The sequence below is a fragment of the Thunnus albacares genome, chromosome 13, assembly GCF_914725855.1.
Source record: "Thunnus albacares chromosome 13, fThuAlb1.1, whole genome shotgun sequence".
NCBI classification, from domain to species: domain Eukaryota; kingdom Metazoa; phylum Chordata; class Actinopteri; order Scombriformes; family Scombridae; genus Thunnus; species Thunnus albacares.
In genome coordinates this window covers 18,128,346-18,138,226 of record NC_058118.1, presented here as the reverse complement: position 1 = coordinate 18,138,226, position 9,881 = coordinate 18,128,346, and the positions used below count along the sequence as shown (strand labels likewise).

At 39.6% G+C, this 9,881-nt stretch overlaps 1 long non-coding RNA gene across 1 annotated transcript; it reads left to right on the top strand.

The window, feature by feature from the left end:
• The first annotated feature begins 4,408 nt into the window (after positions 1-4,408).
• Positions 4,409-8,846, top strand: LOC122994864. The gene is made up of 4 exons (XR_006406680.1): positions 4,409-4,492; positions 7,966-8,094; positions 8,483-8,580; positions 8,709-8,846. It is a non-coding gene; the product is annotated as an uncharacterized LOC122994864 (long non-coding RNA).
• Positions 8,847-9,881: the final 1,035 nt, after the last annotated feature.

Here is a 9,881-nt window from a genome sequence, read left to right as displayed (position 1 = left end):
TATAATGTGCTGTATACAGTATAACTCTCCATATTTCTTAGCAAAGCCACATCAGTGACATTCTCCACTTCATCTGCTCCTATGCTGTCCAAGGACAAGTTTGGGGAACCAATTTCCAGTAATCATCCTGGATATTTCCACACCAATCTTATGCTGTTGCATGGTCACCCAGCCTCAATTAATATGCAGAAAGCGGTCCAGTGAGTCCTAGTGGAGTGAATCCCACCTGCTTTTTACTACTCCATTCAACCCTATTTTAAGCAGAAGTACATGCAATCAATTTGTCATGTGTCACCTTCGACCACGTGGTGTATAACCTCTCTCATTATACTGGTGAGGTCCTTGTTGGGAGATGTGCTCAGAAGCAAGAAGTAGGTCAAGGGAAGGATGGGGACGACATTGTTGGGTGGATTTGCACATTTCTATTGACCTACCCTACATTATAGTCAACCTACATTTGCAATATGAAGCATATTTCTCTATATATTAGCCTTATTACTTACTATCCAATTGGGGGAGATGGCTACAGGCAAAGAAAGTTATATAGAACTGAATTAGTGCAACATTTTCAAGCTGTTCCACAAGCCTTGGCCTGATTTCTTCAGAGTGAAATTTGTTTAATTGTTTCCTCTGAAAAGCCAGTTTTAGGTCAATATTCTGTGGTGGACAGTCACATTTAATCACCTCTTAAGTTAATCAAACAATAAATAAAACAATAATAATTTTGTTAGCATTCAACATCTCCCACTTTGAGGCTTTACCTATGGCTAATTATGCTTTGTGGCCTTGGATGATGTTACTGTACTTTGTTGTCACAAAAAACATTATATGCCAGCAAAACCTGGCGTAGCCACCAAAACAAGTGCATGATTGACATCTGTGCTAAACCAGGTGTTCGAACCCTCGGAAGCAACCAAGAGGGAAACACAGAACACTTCACTGTCAAAATGCTGGATGAAAAATAAGATACAGTTCTATATGTTGAGCAACACTGTGGTGTGGGCAATGGTGCTGCTTGGCCCGCCTGTTGGAGGGGGATAGGGGACCTGATTCGCTCTGCTGTGCCAGCTGCAGCACCTGTTCTGAGACAGGTTATTTGTCTCGCAACATGTGTAAAGCATGGCCACTTACAAACACACAGGAGAGAGAGACTGAGAGCTCTGTTCTGACACACAAGCACATTTCTCTCTCAAGCCTTTTTCGGGTCAGTGTGTTTTTAGGAAATTAAAAATGGTTTTCCACTGCAGTCCAAAAATATGCAAGTTAGGTGAATTGGTGACTCTAAATTGTCTGTAGGGTGTGAATGGTCGTCTGCGATATCTATGTCAGCCTTGTGATAGAGTGGTGACATGCCCAAGGTGTACTCTGCCTTTCATTCAATGTCAGCTGGTACAGGCTCCAGCTTCCTGCAACCCAGCACAGGATAAGCTAATATGGATGGTTATGGATGGTCTATGAAGTGTTACATCAATCCCCTGTGTGTTGAGAACAAAGAGCCCTATTATAAGTCACCTACATGGCTCTATAGCAAGGTCATCCACCAAAATAGCCCTCTACAATGTCAGATTGTAGAAGGCTTCCAAGGTCCTATAGATGCTCAACACCTAAGTCTTAGGAGATGTAGGAAATGAAGGATCTGCCATAGTATATAATTTGCATCACAAAATAAAGTGGCTGAAGAGGGGCAATAGCTGAGGTTGGTGAAGGATTCTCAAAGGGGAAATAGATAGACCATGGATTTGATTCATGGTATTTTTGAGCATGATGTCCCCAAAAATTCTATCCATGTGAAATGCATGAGTGTTTATCCAGCTGACTTTGCAACACTGAAAAATTGATAGAGGCCAGCAGTAGGGGGTGGATAAGCATGACTTTAAGTGATTTTGGTATGTAGGTCTCAGTGTAGTGATTTTTGCCTGTAAGGGGAGGATGAGAGAGAGTGGAGAAGGGGGACAAATTGGATGAGAAGAAGCGAGAGGATGGGCCAAGACAAGTAGTTCAACATAAGTAAAGGCACAGTCTTATCTCTGGACCACAGTATTAACTTCCTGTTCAAATCAGGACATATGGTCTTAAAAGTCATAAAAGATAAATTAAATTACAATTCAAATTTGTCTATGGACTCCTTTATGATAAATACTTTAATTACTTTTACTGCTATAGATGAAGTATTTGTGCAAGCATTCAGTTGATGTCTACATACTACTCTGCTCTACTTAAACCTAGAAACAGAATAAAAATGTATTCGATATTTTTAAGTGTGTTTTGAGTTAATCAAAAATAGAGAAACCTGCATCAATCTAATTAACATTTTCTCTCACAGACTCACCTAAAACCCTAAAAAATGTGGTGAAAATGCAATGTGAGGGAGCACAGCTAGAGAGTTTGCTGTAGGATATGTTAAGCCAGTTAGAAGTAATATGCTGTGAGACTTAAGACTGCGGACTGCTACATGCGTGGCTTCTGAGAGTTCTGTGTATCTTGGAGGTGCAACCTCTGACCTCATCTCTTGTCCCTGAGGTGTAGCTAGAGTTAGATTCATTAGCTGAATAGGTAGGGATGATGAACGATCTGTATTTCCTCTGCCCCACATAGACAGGCACACACGTATTCACAATGCACACACACACACACACACACACACATAGATGCTTACACATACATACTCAGGCCAACAGCAGTCAAGGAGATAAAGAGAGCCTCTCTGAAATACATGCAGGAGCTAGAAATACAATTAAACTTGCCAGGTAGACATGAAGACATTTGTTTTTGATACTAATCTCTTCTTGTGTGATAGATTTTTTTTATGCAGAGGGTAGGAAAGGTGCAAATCGGATGTTGCTTATGTGTCATATTGATGAAAGTGTTACATAATTATTTGGTCTTTTTATTTATTTTCCATGTTTTTCCTAAATGTGACAGATGTGTATGCCGAGGCGGTGAAGATGTTTTCTTCATTTGCTTGTGTTTTGTCTATTTCCTTGTGTTTTCTTCAGCTGCAGTGCAATGAGCTCTCTCAGCCACTGTAAATGTCTTACTTTAACTATTTATGTTTTACTGTAGATGCTTTCAGCGGGAATGGTTATTACCATCCATAACATATATCTACTCTTACCACAAGTTAAAGCTAAGGTAAGCATAATAATTAATACAAATTAAAATGTTCTAGAAAGAATGCTAACAAATGTGTGTGTGTGTGTGTGTGTGTGTGTGTGTGTGTGTGTGTGTGTGTGTGTTTGCAGGCATGTAAATCCAGTGAAGCATGTTGTACTGTATGTGGGTGTTCATACTGAACCTGCTGTAGCCTCTCTGGTTCACATAATCATGTGATTTTATGTCTGTGGGCTGACTTCAGGCCACCAGGCACGGTGTAAAAAGAATTATAGGCTGTCAGTCTGATGTATTATGTGTTTTTTTTCTCTTAAGTGTGTGTGCGCATGTGTCTGTGTGTGTGTGTGTGTGTGTGTGTGCATGTGTCTGTGTGTGTGTGTGTGTGTGTGTGTGTGTGTATGTGTGTGTGTGTGTGTGTGTGTGCGCGCATGTGTTTGTGTGCGTGCAGTGAGACATACTGTCATATGTTTCGTGCAGCCACTGTGGGATCAGCTGTCAGCTCAAAACTGTGGACAGTGGCCCATTTTGACCTAAAGTCTCTATGGAAAAAATGCACATTATAAAGAGGATAAGGGTAAAGCATAATGTATTAGGTCCATAAAGGGCAAATTTTAATACATTTTTCCACAGTTGCTGCAATAGCCACTATTCAAAATTACTGCTCCATTTACGTTTATTATACAAAATCTTTGAACTGCCTTAACAAAAATGGATATTTCTTGGCAGTGTTATAGTTCACACTGTTTAATTATTGTGCTAATGCTATTAATGTAATGCAAAGTAAAACAATATTGTTCAGTGTTCACAGACTCTATGGGCTGTACTCCCCCCTTTGCACAGCATCCCTGAACTATGCATGATGCTTACCAAATCAGATGAGCCTCATCCTGCAGGAATGACAAGGGACTCACTTAGCATCCACCAAGTGAGTGACTTATGATCCTATAGGTCTTAATAGATGAGATGTTGCTTCCTGTAATTGTAAAAGTAGGGTTACAATACATAACCCTATTTCACACAGACTTTGCCCTTTGTCATGCTCTGTAGACTTAAAGAGGCAAAGTTTGAAAGTGTAGAGAAATTAATGTGTATGGTCACATGGAAGTAGCCCTTTAAAGGGTAACTACACACTTAAACTCTGCTAACTCCCTCCCTTCCAGTATATTTAAAAAAAAAATCAACAGAGGACTGCACAGGGCAAGAACTGTAGGGGGTGTGGCCTCATGGTTACGTAGTGTGTGATGCGAGAGGTCAGGGGTCACTGACTGACTATTGCTCAGTGTAGCATGAATAGTGATGCAGAGCTGGTAGTCAGACCTAACCAGCCATGAACAGCTGCTGTCAGACTGTTCGTGTCCGCAATGGAAAGACAGAGAATCAGGTGGAGTTTTGACAGTCACTAGAAGCACATTCATGGCCTTTGTAAAAGTTTCTGTGCTGGTGCTTGTGTTGTAGTTGAGCTAGCAGCTCTACTACGGGAGGCTCTCCGGTGTTTGTGTGTCTGTGGAGAAGTGTCAACACATAGCCATAGCTGTGCTGTTTATCATGTCTAATGTTACCATCATCAGCCCTGAATATCTTGTAAAGCTCTGAATATAGAACAGTTATTGGACAGCACATTTGTTGTGTTTACTGCCACAGACAAGGCATAAATCTTTGCATAACCACGAGTAGCATGTCTCCTCTCTGTCTCATGTCTCTTATCAGGCTTGCTACCAGCAGCTATATGTGAAAGGTACAACCTTAGGCTATAGTTAACCAGTGTTCTGATATTTATACTTAGTGTGGCAGCTGATATATGGAATATATCTAGGAGTCTTGCCTAATACATCATGATTAGGGAAGGACCAGAGAATTTGACTGAATTGAATTTTCATATCCATGCGGACACAAATAAGCAAATTTTGAGCAGGGAAAAGCTATTTTTACTCATAATATGTGTATTGTTGGAAAAATCACTTGCATTAACGTCATATACCAACACAGACCTATGTGATTATGTATACTGCATAAAAGACATGATTTATTGTGTAGATAGGCTACCCTTTAAACTCATCATAGAACAGGTGACAGGAAAGTAGAATCCACCACTATGCAGACTAAGTTTAGATTTTCCCAACATGGGCTAGATTAAGAAAGGAAAAGTATTGTTCGATGCTATTTTGTATGTCTACTGGTACACCATGGGGAAATCATTGAAGATACTCAGATTTTCAGGAGATGACAATACTGGGATTGAACATCTTACTAATCAAATTTATAAGATGTTGTGGGTTTTTTGTTACATAGGTGAACATTATAATGTCACATGCAAAAACAACTTGTGAGGAAGTCATTTTTCATTACAGTGTAGCTTTAAATTGGTCTGTGCATTGATGGTACTACACTGATAACAAAGCACAAAACATCTGAAGTTATAAAATACAAACAAAACTCAAATAAATTTGCATAGGTTCATTAGGGTGCAGCTGACTAACACTCTATCTAGATAATGAGTCTGCTAGCTTTCTTTTTTGTTTAAGCAGATACCCCGGGTGGTACATAAACACATGGCCAATTAGTGTAATGTATGAAATAAGTGAAAAGCACTACATAGAGTTTCCAGGACGATCTCTACAATCCTACAGACCAGCCACAGTCTGTGGTTAAAAGCCAGGGCTGATCAAATGATGCAGGGTTGCCTGGACAAGCACAAGACCTGAAAGTAGCAGAGACCTCATAGTGCATTAGTGAATCCTTCTCAGAAGATAGTGTTAGCATGAATGCAGTTTATTTCAAATAACGCTGTGAATCATAAAATGAAGGTGACTTTGAAGATACCAAACAGAGTGTGCAAGTTGGCTTTGTGGGTAAAATCGTTGTTGTAGGCAGTGACAGGATTCAAACTGAGTTAATGTGTGAATTAGTCTCTAAAGATTTGCTTGGCTTTCAAGGATAGATATAGTGTACAATCTTCTTGAGGGAAGTTATATGATTAAACATAGTTTCTGCTGGAACTTGTTTTGAATTAGGACGCCATGGTAACACATCTTATGAATGCTTATTTCCATGGCAACCTCATCTGAAACTAGTTATGATGCCTGTTGCTGCATCTCTGAATTTTCTTCCCTCAGCTCAACTTTCATTACTTTCCAATATATGCAAAATTTGTTCTTTTACAATATTAAAAAATGTAACCATTGTCTTTCACAGCTTTTGCCAACGTGTTTTTCCTGTTGCCTATTAATGCCTATTAATAGGTGCTTTATATTGCATGTGGGGCCAGAAACTGTACTGCAGGAAATTCTTTGGTTTGGGGAACAAGTGCAATAATGGTATGTAATCATAGACCGTATATAAAGATGGATGTAACGAGGTGTGATGTCACCCACTGGTTTGCATTGGAGCTGGTTTGAAGCCCAGAGTTGCTGCTTATGGTCGGCGCAATCTTTACTGTTTGGAGCCAGGACTTTCCAAATAAGGAGTACGGGGTGTTGCCTTTCATGCTCTGGAAACACACCCCACTACCTCGGGCCGAAGCGGATGTTAGTTTACTGGAACCACAGAGTGGTGCACACTTGTACTAATGTTACCTACTTTAGCTAAATTGTGCTAACAGGTAAGGTATCGTAATCAAGTAGCATTAAACTGACCCAGTGCGAGTCCTGGAGACAGGGAGACATCATGGCACACGGCAAACATCAAAGCTACTATAAGTCGTCAAATTTTATTAACGGACCAATAATTTCCAAAATGACCACCAGCACACTTCTTGAGGGCCTGAATTTAGTGATTGAGATAATAATGAGTCGTTGATTTAGTATTCCTGGGGAGAGGTTGACACTTTTAGAATGGGAGTCTATTGAAACCAGGGATTTTTTGGGGCCAGCATCTAGTGGCCATTGGTGGCATTGCGCTTTAAGGCACCTCCACATTGGCATCAGCCTCAAGACATGATAGTTGCTACTTGTATACAATGCAATTCAAGAGCGTGGAGTGAAGAAGTGACAGATGGCATTAATGTAAGTTGTCATGCCATTTTGAGGACTGTTAACCTAAACTGTTTGAATAAAATGCATGAAACAAATATTATACATATTACTTCCAGAAATCTTCAAAAGTTGAGAAACTGTGGCTTACAGTCATGTGGGCTTCAACTGCCCTGTCTACCTGAACATACAAAGACCAAGAAGGGACATAGAGGTGAAATGTACTGTACTGTAGGGAAGAAGAAGAGGGTGAAGATAAGGTGTGAGACCTGGAGAGATACATGTGGTGCTGGGAATGAGGAGTCATGTTGCTGGTGCAGAATGATAATGATCATATAAGGTGTATATGCATGCATACATGTATACACAGAATACATGAAACTCAAATGAGAGGGGTCAGATGGTTGTATGTGCCTCTGGTAATTACAGCCATGAAAACCTCTCTATGCGCTTGTGTTAATGAACACAACTAAGTTACTGTGTAGTGCACCTGATGAAAATGGCAACCTGCCCTGTCAAACCTCATAATATCTACACACCTTTTTCCATTGCCAGAGTTTATGTCGATAGAAGCTCATATCAAAATTTAACAAGTATCTTTGTCCTGTGGTGTTAACAATATTTTTTTTTTGCAGTCTTGAAATAAAAACCCATGCAATATGGTGCACCCTCAAAGGAGACAATATTCAGTATTCCTGGCTCCATATGGTGGATTTCACACTCCCCTTCATCCTTGAAAGCATTGGGGAGCTTACTCTCTTACCTCCCTCTCATTTACTTTCATTGTTCATCCTTGTTTTCTAATTTTACTGTAATTCATTTTGACCTTTTCTAGTTATAATTATCCCTCGCACACTACTCACTCTCCTCATCCCCTCCTCCACAGGTTCGCCTGTTCTACATCTCCTCCAGGATCTTGGAGTGGATAAATATGCTTTGCAAATCAGAGGGATGGCGCTTGCTGGTGTCAAGTGACCTGTAGTGTCCTCTTTCATACATCATACAAGCCTGCAAGGTGATTTCCCTAGTCAGACTGGGTTTTTCATCATCTATTGTAGTTTCTGTGGTGCATTTCTCCTTTTTGTCACTCCTCTTGTCCCCAAGTGGAACTTGTTTTAAAGTAGGCCAGCAGAAATAAAGGAGGTATTCCATATTATGAATTATGTTGTTTATATCATTACTTACTAACTTGAATGCTTTTAATTTAAAACAAAAATTTGCTATGATGTGGTTATTTTACTGTGACATTCTATTAAATTTACATATTCATGAAGTGATATTGTTAAAGGGAATGTTGTGTCTCTGGTCAATGTACTGTAAGAAACAATACAGTGAATTATAACTTTGTTTTTACTATTGGACAAGGAATTGGTTGCTTCTTTTGTCTATTTGTTGTGTATCAGGAGTTTCTGGCATTATACATACCTTACCCAAGGGCATAGAGTGGCTGTGGTGTGACATCTCAATTATCTCTGCATCACAGTCTACCAGAGGGTTACAGGTGTGTCTCTTTCATTTGTTTTAGAGCGCACCATCAGAAGTGGTGTTATTGCAATCCTTGTTATATTAGCAATCCTCTAGACACCAGTTGTGCCTCATTGCCTCATTGCCTCTGTTTCCTCCCCTCAGGACTGTCAGCAGTGAAGTTGAACCAGGGACCCTCCTGAAACGTGTTTGTTTTTCTCAAACGTGAAGCCTCCTCCATGTATTGCTGCTCAAGAATGACCCACAAAAACCTAGGACATATAACATGATTGTGGTAGAAAACAGAAATAAAGAAATAATAGCATGGAAAAATTTGAACACATCATCACTTAGCACAACTCTAAAGTATTATTACTTTATAAGTCAAAACTTATCAGTATCAGAGCAGCTGCAACATGGTTAACACTCACCTCAACATAATTGGCAAGAATCGCCCATTCATAATATCATAATAATGAAGTGCTTACCCAATAAAAAATGTGCTCACCCGATACAAATGTAAATTTGTGCCTAAACCTAACCAAACATAACCAGGTCTGGTTAGGTTTAGACATAAGAACAATTTGTTTAGGTTTAGGGAAACATTGGGTGGTTTGGGTTAAAATTGCTACATCATTCATTCATGGTTGTGGTTTAAAAAAAAAAAAAAAAGACACTGATGACCCATTGTTGGAAAATGGAAATGAATAGCACTCTCCTGCATGAAAGTAAGTAAGTTTCGGTGAAACAATCCATCCACCACAGTCTCTTCCCCATGCAGACTTTGTCACTTTATAATAATTTGTCACCTGATTTCCTCCTTTGCTCTGATCATAATTACTATGGTCGCTATAGGGCTTGTCACTTGAATGTAAAAATATGTGGTTTTGACTGATTCTGTTGTTTTTCTTGGGACAGTCTCATAGGGAGTTTTACAGATTTTTTCAAGTTGTGTTACTGTATGTGCTTCTTCACTTCACTCCACTTCACAGTGGCAGAAGACAAGCTAACAAGGCTACCAAAATATAGTTTGTTGATGCCTTCATCAGTATCCTTTTGTGGGTCACAGTCTCCCTTCCAGCACAATTTTCATTTTCTGGCCATTACCATAACAGTACTGTAAATGAGACATTTTTTGTGCTACTACAGTCAGAAAAAATATGAAACAGTCAGCAGAATGTTGGATCAATCAACTGGAAAATTTTAGTTAACAATATAATTTTAGGAGTACATCCTTTTAAAAAGGGTTGGTCATTTGGTGGAGTTTACCCCAGGGTGGCAGTTAAGTTGAGCATAAGGACAAGGCTAGATCGCTAGGGGGGTAAAATGTTACACAAC